Genomic DNA, 11,721 nt, shown 5'->3' with positions numbered 1-11,721 from the left:
GCTTAGCCATCAAAAGGCCCAAATCAGGGAATCTTGTGGAAACCTTATGCTTTTTTGCTCTGGGGAAAAGGCCCAAGAAACATGCTTCCCACGTGGTCAGCTGTGAGCGTGCCATGCAGATCGACAGTCGTGCCAATACTTCATGCCAGTAAAAGCATAACGAGGGACAGGACCACAACATGTGTAACACGTCTGTCGCCACCAACGCGAAGCGGGAGCAGGCTGCGTCCGTGCGATTAAAGTACAGATTAATCTTTGCCGGCATAAAATAGGCCCTATGGAGTATACAGAATTGGATCAGACGGAATTGTGCATTGCGTGGAATTTTGATGTAACTTTTCAGGGAAGCTTCCCATTCATTATCTGCCTGGGGCCTGGCCAGGTCGCCTTCCCAACTAACCCACATTGTGGCACAGGTGTGCACTGTGTGGGTCCAGAGCACGTCTGTGAGCCAACGTACTAAATGGCTACCCTGCCCCATAACGTGCAGGTATTGCACCAAGAGGTGTATTGGCGGTTCAGTGGAAATGTCCCCCCAACGTCGTGTTAGCAACGCTATCAGGGAGTTATACTATAAGAACTGCCCCGGCAACAAGCCTGTCTCCTCTGCTAGTGTATCAAATGGGGTTAACGCGCCCTCAGTGTATAGGTCTCCCAGTGTATGCAGCTCAACAGCGTGCTAAGGATCCAGCTCTGTCGAAGCCATGCGTTGCGCACCACGCAGCGTGCCCAGGAGGGCCAGAACCGGCACATAAGGAGTGAACGCATATGTGAGGCGCTGGCTACTGCGGTAACAGTGATACACCACACTAACCAGGAGCAAGTTTGGTGCCCTAGTTCGCGCGTTAAGGTAAAACGGATGTGATACCTGAGATAGAGACCAAGGCTGTGCCAACTCTGCCGTGTCAGCTGGAGTCCAGAAAGCCACCTTGCAGCCCACTGCAGCTGGGAGGCCAGATAATACAACTCCATGTTTGGTACCGCCAGACCACCCCTTTCCAGTGGCAAAAAAATTTGGTCAGCGCCACTCTACAGGGGCATTTATTCCAAATAAATTCCCTAATTCTGGACTCCAGTTCCCTGAAAAATGTAGCCAGAATATATAAAGGTAAATTGGAGAAGCAGTAAAGCATCCGAGGGAGGACCACCATTTTCAGAAGCGCTACTTGCCCCATCACAGATAGCAGCAGCGTTTGCCAGAAAATCATTTGGGCACAAATAGATGTCACCGCCGCCTTGAGGTTTCTGTCATGCAGGTCTTCTACCAAGTGGTAGACGTTAATGCCCAAGTATTGAAACGTCCTGGGCTGCCAGGGAATGAGCGAATCGGGGCTAAAAGGGAAGAGGCATAACTTTGTCTAATTGACTCGTAACCCAGACAGCGAGGCAAAGCGTTGCAGTATATCTGCAATTTCGGAGATGTCTCTAAAATACAGGAGGAAATCATCTGCGTACGGGGACATAACAGTTAGTCAGTGGAGGAAAGAGGCATGATCCGTGTTTGGTGCATAAATAGACCTCAACAACAACGCGCGTCTGTCTAAGCTTCCACGAACAAACACATACCGACCCTCAGTCTCCGCCTCCCACTCCTCCGCCACAAACGGTGTACCCGGTCTAATCCAAACAAGAGCCCCTCTGGCATATGCGGAGAATTTGGTTGTGAACAATTGTCCCCGCCAGCACCGCTGCAGCCTGATGCCCTCCGCCAGCGTGAGGTGCGTTTCCTGCAGTAGCGCTATGCGGATCATATGCCTCCTAAAGTCTGAGTAAATGGAATACCTGCGTGCCGGCGTGTGTATACTTCTCACATTCAATATGAAAACGTTAACGGGAGTCATAGGTGGGTGACTGGAAGAGAGTCTTTAAGTTCACTGCTCCCTAAAGCGGTGACCACTGCAGAACAGACCATCAAGCCACCGGGGGGATGGGGTGTAGCAGGAACCCAGACTCCAGCCAACAACTAACAACTGCAGCATAAAACGAACAATAGCCACAAAATTAAAATAGTAGAATACCATCCGAGCAGAGGGACAACAGGTGCCTGCCCAAACCATCTAACTCGCCTGTCCAGCGTGACTAGTGAGGGAAAGAAGGTACCCACATGCAGAAAGATAAATGGGGGGGGTTTACTTCATCCAATACGCCCAGTGGCAAATGCCCCTTGCACATCTTATATGCAGACAGAAGCTAGGCACACAGTACGGTGCAATCCGCAGCCGCCTCAAAGGCCACCCCTCCCTCCATCCCCGCCCCAAAGGGGGGGGGGGCACTACAGAGCGACGAGTTAAGCAGAGGAAAAGGTCTGACCAAAAGACGCAGTGGAGTCATAAGCATGCGGTACAGCCTGAGCCATCAACCATCAATGGCAGCGACAGCAGGCATCGGAGAAATTAGCACGCAGCACCATTATGGGTTTAAATCATATCATCTGCTATCAGTGGCGTCCAATAGGAGGGGTCATGGACCCTGTGTCTGAGAGGTTTCCACCAAAGGAGTCATCTTCGGCATCAGAGTCATTGAGATCTTTTCCGGTGTCTGAAGTAGTCTTCGGTTCTCTGATAGCCACAGCGGTTTGCAGTGCCCGGCGCTGCTCCTGGATGATCTGCTCTAAGTCCAGAGCATGGCCCAGCCGCATAGGGGATATTTCACGATGTTGGCGGCTCCTACACCTGCAAGGCTTTGGATTCCACTGTTCCCTCTTCACTGTCATTAACTCTTGTTGGTTGACCAGTCCAGTCAACTCCAGCCACTCCCACATAGCCTCTGGGGTATGAAAAAAAGGCTGTCTTTCCCTCAGCTACAACTCGCAGTTGGGCAGGGAAGAGGAGGTTGCCCGCAACATACATTTCATGGTTAAGAAGGAGCCTCTCCGTCTTTGCACGGCAATGGTGTAGTCCGGGAACATCATTAGTTTAGCATTGTCCACCTGAAGGGCCGGGAGTGATCGCACCACTCGCAGTATGGTATCTCTGTCTACAAAGTGTAACAATAGAAACAGGAATGGTTGAGGGTCCGGGACCAGTTCATGAACCCAATTCTCCACATAAGAAAGAGCATCAGCACCCTCCACCCCTCCTGGAAGGCCCATCACATGAATGTTGTCCCTCCTGGTTCGTCCCTCTGCGTCCTCTGCCCGATGTTCCAACGCTACAACCCTATCGACCAATTCCAGCAATGAGGTGTTCATCTGGCTAGTCTTAGGGGCGAGGTCACTCAAGGTATCCTCCAGCAAGCGAGTCTTGTCTACCAGTTTATGATGATCTGTGTGTAGCAGATTGAGGTCACTAGTCATCTTATCAATTTTGTTCTCCAGCGACGTTCGTGTCTGATCAAGCGCTGTGCCAGTGCATTCCACCGCTGCCAGCACCGCATCCAGTTTATGACTATTGATGGCCGAGGCTTCAGGTCTCGTGTCTACGAGCTGCTCCCTGTCCCGGACCAGAGGCGACCCATTTCGGCAGCAGCAGAGTTCTGGCTATCCTAGTTCTCAGTACTGGGTGTTCAGAAATGCAGCGAAGCAGCCTTAGTTCACTATGCGTTCAGCCCCTGTGATCCTTGTACCACTGGTCCATCAATCAGTGGTCTCTGCACGGTTGTGGGTGATTCCTCGTGTGGCCTAGTGCTGCAGGTGCATGCAGGTATGAAGGTGGGCCTCGCAGCATGGGGAGCCAGAGGCGTGGGGGCCCCGCTTGCATGTGCAGCATAATCACCAGTATGCGCAGCAGCACGAGCAGCCCCCCCTCTCCAGCGGTCATAACCTTCAGCAGTCTCTGCGCTCCCTAAGCCGTCCTCTCTGGCTTAGGAAGCTTTAAGACAAAGGCTTCTCCAAGACCCCTGTGCTTCTCCGTTATCACCTGGGGTCCAGTGCCAAGGGAGCAACCAGGCCGGGGAGGGGAGAGGTGCAGGTCAGGTCCCAAGGACAAAAAGACCCAGGAGCGTGGGTGCCCGCTTGCATGTGCAGCGTAAGTATCCAGAGGCACAGCAGCCTGAGCAGCCCCTCCACTTCAGCAACTACAACTGTAGGCCAGATTCTTCACCTCTGGAGCCACACCTTCCAGTTCAGGGGGTCCCCATGGCAGCGGCCTCTCCAACGTCCCCCCGCTGTCCCTCAAGATCCCATGTCAAGCGATCAACCAAGCGGGGAAACCAGGCAAGAGTCCGCCACAGCCACAGCCGGCTGCATTGTAATTGGGGATCCTCTCTGCTGTCGGCGCCCGAAGGGGAGGAAAGGGGAGGAAAGGGGTGGACGCACAAGGCCTGTGTTGGAACCGGGAGCACTCCCCGGCTCCAACTAGGCCTTCCCCAGGCCTGCACCCACCACACACCGCCCCATCCCCACCCCCAGAGGTTCACTTACTGCCCCTGTCCATCCACGGGCCACTGTTGACAGCACCTAATTAGCAGGTTACAGCCATGGGCCAAGTTGGTACCGCGGCCGATCACAGTCGCCTGCGGACCGCCCGGCACGGCCCTCGGCCCTTTTCCGTGATGGGGGCCCAGGCAGTGCCGGCCCTCACTTCCAGAGGCCCCACCCAGCCTCCTTCGCTCCCAGCCAGCGCCGATACGGTCTCCAGAGCTCCTCTGCACCCATCGTTGACCCTTCAGCGTCCAGCCTCCGGTTCGTTGTTGGATAAATTACGGATTATCGGGGCTTCGCCACAGAGTCTCTCTGGATGGCCAAGCCACACCCCTGAAAAAGTATGCATTTAATATGAGTCACGTTTGTACATTATCAGGCACATTGGTGTGCCTGTCACCGAATTTCAATGATCCTCCAAAGTGTAATTCAAGCAACTTAAGGTGTGCCTGACACAGCGATTTCCATCATCACTCTTTCCAATGTTGCACAAATGTGTAATCAAGCACCTTGAGGTGTGCCTGTCACTGCAATATCCTTTGGTGTTGATATGGCATTGATTTATGGTACGCACAGTTAATGTGCCTGAAGAGGCGCACACGCAGTGTAATGTGTTTCTAAATATTTATTGGAGAGAAACAATGGCAACCTTCATGTCGAAAGGGGAACAGAGCGAGCGACACACGTAAGACCCAGGGAACATCATGACATCACAAACACCCAATGTCATAAGGTTCCAGGAGGCCTTCATAACAACATCACCACAATTCTCCCCTCCTTAAATTAAGACAATAAATTGAACAAAAAAAAATTACAATAATGCATTTAATATAACAATCAACAACTTGGAAATTTCTTATATCAAATAAAACATTTACACAAGCCTACTTAGGACATAACATAGTCTTGATATTTTGTTGGTTTAAAACATACTCTTTTGCTTCTTCTACTTTAGTTTTTCTTACTACCATCAGAAGTATCAACAGAGCACTTACTACTTTCGTTATCAGATAGAACTCCTGCACTTGGATCCAATGCTATGCGAGTAGTGCTCCACCAATTGCCATCAGAAAGCCACAGAAATTCTACGTAATTCACAAATCTGTTGAGGATCTTTGAATTTTGACAAGTCTTTTCTACCTACCACAGGATTCTTTACTCTCACCCAATCCCCAACCTGTAATCTTCTATGTTCCTTGTGCTTGCCACTCATAAACTTCTTACCAGTATTATCAGAATTATTCTTTGCTACATGCAAATTTCACTAAGATAACTCCCTTTATGGTGTTGCTATTCTACCTCTCATGAGTTCAAAAGTACTTTTGCCCATGCCCACATGTGGTGTGGTACGATACGACCAAATAAGTTCCTTTATTCCTTGATCCACAGATATATTGTTCCTGTATGATGCTTGCATACAATCTACTAGTTCCCCATTGAACCGTTCCACCATCCCATTGCTTTGTGGATGATAAAGTGGTGTTCTGAAATGTTTTATGTCACAATTCCCTAGAAACTGAAGCAGTTCTGATTAAACAAATTGCACTCCATTATCCGTTAATATTTGTTCTGGAAAACCTTCACAAATGAATTTATTTTTTAAACAACCAATAACACTTTGAGTGGTTGGAAACCTTACTGGTTCCACCTCAACCCATCTTGACAGATGATCAATAATGACAACAAAATATCTTGTGTTAGGTGGTAATATGTGGTAAGGACCTAAAAAATCAAGACCAATTTTTTGCCAAGCTCTAGCTGGTGATGAGACAAAGGAATTCATAACACTTTCAGTGACTAAAACTTTATCACTTACACAGCATCTTGCGCAACTCCTGATATATTCAATGATTTCTTTGTCCATACTAGGCCACCAAAAATCAGCTCTCAATTTCCTTTTGGTGATGGTGGCACCCAAATGACCAGAATGAGCCTCAGCAATTAAAATCCTTCTAAAACATTCAGGAGGAACATTCTTATTACCCCTGACCAACTTATCTCCTTCAATAGATAATTCTTCAGACACTTTCCCAAATGACTGCAACTCAAGCGACAAGTTCTTCTTTTTGGACCAACCAGATCTTACTAACTGCATCACTTCACATAATAATTGATCTTTTTGTACTGAATCAATCCACTCTTTCTCATCCAAAAATCTGTTGTTCTCTACAATGCACGGTACAAAACACTCTTCAATCTCCATTTCCCATACTTGCTCATCATTATCTGCAATGGGTAACTTAGATAAGCAATCTGCTCTACAGTTTTTCCCACCAGGAATGTACTCAGCAGAAAAGTTGAATTCTAAAAGCTTAGCTGACAATCTTGCAGTGCGAGCTGTAGAACGCTTTATTTTCCTTCCCAATAGAATTTCCACAAGTGGCCGATGTTCAGTTTTCAAATCAAAATGTATACTACATAAATGTTGCTTAAACTTTTCCATACACATGCCAAAGTTCTTTTTCAATCACTCAATATTTACGTTCAGCCTGCCGTAAAGCCCTTGAAGCAAACCCAATAGTGCTCTCACAACCATCATCTGAAAGCTGCATTAATACTGCACCTAAGCCATATTCACATGCATCCACTGTCACAATTGTTCTTTTTTCTTCTGAAAAATGTTGTAAAGCAGGAGCTTTGACAATTTCTTGTTTGATTCGCTCAAACGTCTGACCAACAAAATGTTGTTTTCTTCTTAAGTATAGTTCTGAAACATTCAACAGTCTTTGCAAAGTCCTTTAACAATTTGGAGTAAAACTCACACAACCCAAAAAAGAAAACGATTGATCTTTAGTCTTTGGAGCAGGAGCTTCCAAGATGCTCTTTACCAAACCTGGTTCCGGTTTAATACCCTGCTTTGACAAAACATGTCCTAGATACTCAATTTCTCTAGATTTGAGTAGACATTTATCCTTTCTTAATGTGACACCCCTACTTTCCAAAGTACTTAAGACATCTTCAAGACTCTTACCATGCACATCCTCACTGTCTGAAAAAACCAAGATGTCATCCTGAAAAACTACCACATTAGGGTTGTTATGAAACATGTCAGACATCAATCTCTGAAAAACAGCAGCAGCTGAGGCTAGACCAAAAGAGCAAGTTACTTACCTTCAGTAACGCTTTTTCTGGTGGATACACTAGCTACCTGTGGATTCCTCACCTAATGAATTCTCCCCCATGCGTAGCATTCAATGGAAACTTCTCTTCAGCACTGCACGTCGGCGAGGACGTCACAATTGCCCGACTCCACACGGCTCCGCCTCACGTCATCGTGGCAATAAGAGGCCCTCGCCGGCATGCTGACGTCAGTTTACGCCATTTTTTACGTGCCTTTGAGACAAATAGATAATCCAAACCCTTCATGATCATACTCACTAAACCTTTATAGAAAAAGCAAACGCCAATAACAGAAACAATACCAATGCTCCTTCCTAAAGGTTCTACACCATTATGAACAAATTTAAGAACTTACAAATAAACAGAAATGCAACTATATATGTATGTGTATATATATATATATATATATATACACAAATATACAAAATTAAAACATACAATTGCACACCCAAGGAGATCTCGGTATGACCAGACAGACAACGGGGAGGCGGGAGGGACCGTGAGGAATCCACAGGTAGCTAGTGTATCCACCAGAAAAAGCATTACCGAAGGTAAGTAACTTGCTCTTCTGATGGATACAACTACCTGTGGATTCCTCACCTAATGAATAGAGTCCCAAAGCAGTACCACCTCGGAGGAGGGTGTCTGTCCGGTCACACCAAGAACTCCTGCAGCACAGACCGCGCCAAATGGCCATCCCTCCGCACCTCCGAATCCAGGCAATAATGCTTTACAAAGGTGTGGAGGGAAGACCAAGTCGCGGCCTTACAAATGTCCGCCACCGGAACAGCTCTGGCCAGGGCCAATGAGGTCGACTTGGCCCTGGTGAAATGGGCCCTGATCCCCACAGGAGGATCCTTCTTCGCCAATGAATAACATATCTTAATACAAAGAACGACCCACCTGGATAGCGTTCGTTTGTGGACGGCCTTCCCCTTCCTCTTCTCCACGTATCCAATAAAGAGTTGGTCATCCAAGCGGAACTCTCTCGTCCTGTCAATGTAAAAACTGAGAGCCCTCCTGGGGTCCAGATGATGGAGTCTTTCCTCCTCCTTAGATGGATGCGGAAGAAGGTAGAATGTCGAGAGAGTGATGGATTGTCCTAAGTGAAACGGAGACACTACTACTAAAGCAACTGGCCGCACCAGGACACCTGAAACGCATCCCCCAACGCTCCTTGCATAGGTTACTGAAGGCTGCAGAACAATGGGCAGTGCGCATTCTCCCAAGTGGCAAAAAGGTCTATCTGAGGAAAACCCCACATCTGAAAGATGTAAAGAACCAGATCTAGATGAAGACGCCACTCGTGATCGTCTGAGAAGAGCCGACTGAGACTGTCCGCACGCACATTTTTGAACCCCGGCCAGATGGTTTGCTACTACGCAAAGCCGATGGTCCCGAGCCCAGGACCAGAGTCGAAGAGCCTCTCTGCAGAGAAGGTACGACCCTGCACCTCCCTGCTTGATGATATACCACATTGCGGTCATGTTGTCCGTTAGAACTTGAACCAACTGACCACGAAGGGAAGGGAGGAAGGCCTTGAGGGCCAAACGAATCGCCCGCAGTTCCAGCAGATTGATATGAAACATCTGCTCCACTGGAGACCAACGACCCTTGATCTCCAGGTCCCCCAGATGCGCTCCCCACCCCAAAGTGGAGGCATTCGTTATCACTGTGGTCAGCGGAGGAGGCAGTGAAAACGGCTTTCCTTGAGACAGGTTGCCGTCCGTAGCCCACCATCGGAGATCCGCCTCAATGTCTCTGGAGATCTTTATTGACTCCTCGAGATCCCCTTTGTGCTGAAACCACTGCCTGCGGAGGCACCACTGAAGAGCCCTCATGTGCCAGCGTGCATGAGTGACCAACAGAATGCAAGAAGCGAACAAACCGAGCAAACGAAGGACCTTGAGGACTGGAACAACCGCTCCTTCTTGAAACATTGGAATCAACGCCTGAATGTCCTGGATCCGCTGTGGCGGAGGAAAAGCCCGATTCAATGTAGTGTCCAGCACTTCCCCTATGAACAGGAGGCGTTGAGAGGGCTCTAGGTGAGATTTGGGCACATTTATTGAAAAGCCCAGACTGAACAACAACTGGGTTGCCAGCTGCAGATGATGCAACACATGCCCCAGAGACTCGGCTTTGATCAGCCAATCGTCCAGGTAAGGGAATACCGCTATCCCTTTCCTTCTGAGGTCTGCTGCAACAACCAACATCACCTTCGTGAAGACCCGAGGAGCGGAAGTAAGACCAAAAGGAAGGACCGCAAACTGATAGTGTTGCGATCCCACCACAAACCGGAGATACTTCCTGGTTTGACTTGAGAATGGGAATATGGAAATAAGCATCCTGCAAGTCGACCGACACCATCCAATACTCCTTGTTCAACGCCATAAGTACCTGCACTAGGGTCAGCATTTTGAATTTCTCCTGCTTGAGGAACCAATTCAAAATCCTCAGGTCCAAGATAGGCCGCAGACGACCATCCTTTTTGGGGATCAGAAAGTACCTTGAATAACATCCCTGACCCCTCTCCTGCTCGGGAAACCAACTCCACTGCACCTTTCAACAATAGGGACAGAACCTCCTGTTCTAGCAACAGAAGATGATCTTCTAAACAAAAGGAAGGACGGGAAGGGAGGGGGAATCTCCTGAAGAGATAGCCTCCCCCCTACCGGTGAGGCATGGGACACGATGGTGAGAGGACTAGGGCTGCTTTCCTTGTTGCATCTCTCCTGAGGAAGAGGAAGGGTGCTGCTGCTGGGTGGCCCCTCTGGTGCGTACCCTACCCCGCCCCCTAAATGATCGATAAGGGAGGCTCAAAGACTGCTGTCCTGGCTGCTGCGATCTCCCACAAAAGGAAGCCCCTCGTCCAAAAACTTGCAGCCGCCTAAAAGATCTAAATGGGGTAGAAGCAGCCTACAGGCCCAAGGACTTAGAAGTAGCCCTACACTCCTTAAAGCGCTCTAGTGCAGAGTCCGCTTTAGATTCAAACAATTTTGCCCCATCAAAAGGCAAGTCCAACAGCGTGGCCTGAACATCTGAAGAAAAACCAGATGTGCGCAACCAAGCATGGCGCCTGGTGGCAACAGAGGTCCCCATGGCTCTTGCAACAGAGTCCGTGGTATCCAGCCCTGACTGAATGGCTTGCATAGCCGCTGCCTGGGCATCCGAAAGTAGGCCATGCAAGTCCTGGGGCATGTCTGGTAATACTGTCTTCGCTGCGTCCATTATCGGATGTATGTACCTGCCAAGAATGCAGGTAGCATTGGCAGATTTCAACGCCATACTACACGATGAAAAAACATTCTTGGACGACTGTTCCATACGCTTGAACTCCTGGAAATGAGCCAGGAGCAGACCGCGAAGAACAGGATGCCTGTAACACCAGACTCTCAGGAGACGGATGCTTAGACAAAACTTCGGGGTCTCCAGGTGCAGACCTATATTATCTGGCCACCGACCTGCTCACAGCCGATGAAGTAACAGGCCTCTTCCACACCTCTTCTATTGGCTCCATAAGAGCCTCATTGAATGGCAAAAGAGGATCCGCAATGGCTGTGGCAGGGTGCAGTACTTCTGTCAGAAGGTTGGTTTTAACCTGAGCCGTAGGCAGGGGAAGTTCCAGGAAATTCGCAGCCTTCCTGATGATGGAGTGAAAGGTGGCTGCCTCCTCTGTATACTCCCCAGGGGAGGCCAGATCCCATTACAGGGAAGTATCAAGTCCACTGGCCGTATCCAATCCTGGAAACTCATTCTGGGGATCAGCAATCTCCCCCTCCTCAAGGATCTGCTGCTGGTACTCCCTCACCTCCAGCAACCTGAGAGCCTTCCTTCTGGATCTCAATTTGGCCTCCAACCCCGGCGTCGACATGGAGTGCAACGACGTCGGTGAATGGTTCTGAGAAGGCGTCATGACAGGATCTCCAGATCCTCCCGACGCCGCAGATGGATCCATCGGCGCCATGGATAAAGGCCCTGCACCCGTCGACGTCATCCGGCTTCGAGGCTCCATCTCATCAGACAACGGCGTCGAAGGTCTCTCTCTCCCGACGTCGACGGCTGCGCCGCCGCCTGGTTAGAATCTCCTGCCGGACAGAACGGCATAAACGGCGTCGGCCTGTACGAAGCCGGAATGCCTAGGTTGAATGCCAGGGGACCAGTGGGGCCAGCCGGCGCACCACCTCACAGAGCCATATTTTGGAATATGGCAAACATGGAATTTAGAAATTCTGCCGGAT

Source organism: Pleurodeles waltl, chromosome 9 (genome assembly GCF_031143425.1).
Source record: "Pleurodeles waltl isolate 20211129_DDA chromosome 9, aPleWal1.hap1.20221129, whole genome shotgun sequence".
NCBI classification, from domain to species: domain Eukaryota; kingdom Metazoa; phylum Chordata; class Amphibia; order Caudata; family Salamandridae; genus Pleurodeles; species Pleurodeles waltl.
Note: the sequence above shows the minus strand (reverse complement) of the source record.